Source organism: Morone saxatilis, unplaced genomic scaffold, assembly GCF_004916995.1.
Source record: "Morone saxatilis isolate NCDOM2014 unplaced genomic scaffold, NCSU_SB_2.0 Contig10, whole genome shotgun sequence".
Lineage (NCBI taxonomy): Eukaryota > Metazoa > Chordata > Actinopteri > Moronidae > Morone > Morone saxatilis.
Window position 1 is genome coordinate 10,455,384 of NW_023339652.1, and position 1,059 is coordinate 10,456,442.

Consider the following 1,059-nt stretch of genomic DNA (forward strand, 5'->3'; position numbering starts at 1 on the left):
TCAAAATGCTTTCAATTACTTTAGCTTTATCAGCAACACCGGATAAATAAACAGGGTTCTGAAGGTTTTTCCCCATTTTTGTGGACATATTATTGCATCCACAATACCACTTTTAATCAAGGAAATCCCCCTCACATTTGATGAATTTAACATTTACACAATATGACATCCTCAGTTAGATTTAACCATGTTTGGGTCACTTTGGAAGCTGTGGTAGTTTGCTGCTAAACAAAATATATGATTCAGTCATGAGATTTCCCTTTAAATTTAAATGTTGTCTCTTTTCTACGCCTGATTATGTACGTGTGCATCTTGTAGATACAGACTCATGGGAATGACTATGCTGCATATCCAGTGCAGTGAACTACTGAGCCACCAGAGAGAGGAAATGATACCAAACTTGATGGCTGCGGCTGAGAAGTAAGTGAAGGCATCTTGATCTGGCTTTTGATTTCTGGAGGTTTTTCAAAGATTTATAGGTTATTTTTCTTCCTATTTTGTCTTAGGCTGTCCGTCACTGCCTTCAATACTTTTTATTTTAATTTTTTTTTTGCAGTGATGAGCAGCTCGTCCATTTCCATCAACCGTAGTTTCTCGTGTGAAAAACTACATACAATCCTTGCTGAATTTAGTAGTTTTTGTAATTGGCTACAACCTTAATCGCGAGGAGTTTCTCAGTTACCATGGAGTGGCTCAGTTGTTGGTACAGACATGGTTTTGACTTTTTCTCTTTAGATCTTGTCACTTGCCGTCAAATGTCAGTTGACGTTTCTCCCAGTTTTCTCAATTTCTAATAAGGTGTGCCCAGTGCCATCTGCAGTCATGTGGTAATGAACAAAGTGATCTGTGAAACCAGGCCCCTGGTTGATTTTTCATAACGGGCCCCCTTCCTGTTTGCTGTGGTTCCACCCTTTTCTATCTTTCGATGGTTCAAAATATATATATTTTTAACAGTTTTATCTTCCAGAGCCATTGGGTCTAGTGCTGTGTGTGTGTGTTGTGTGTGTGTGTGGTGTGTGTGTGTGTGTGTCTGTTGTTGTGTGTGTGGTGTGTGTGTGT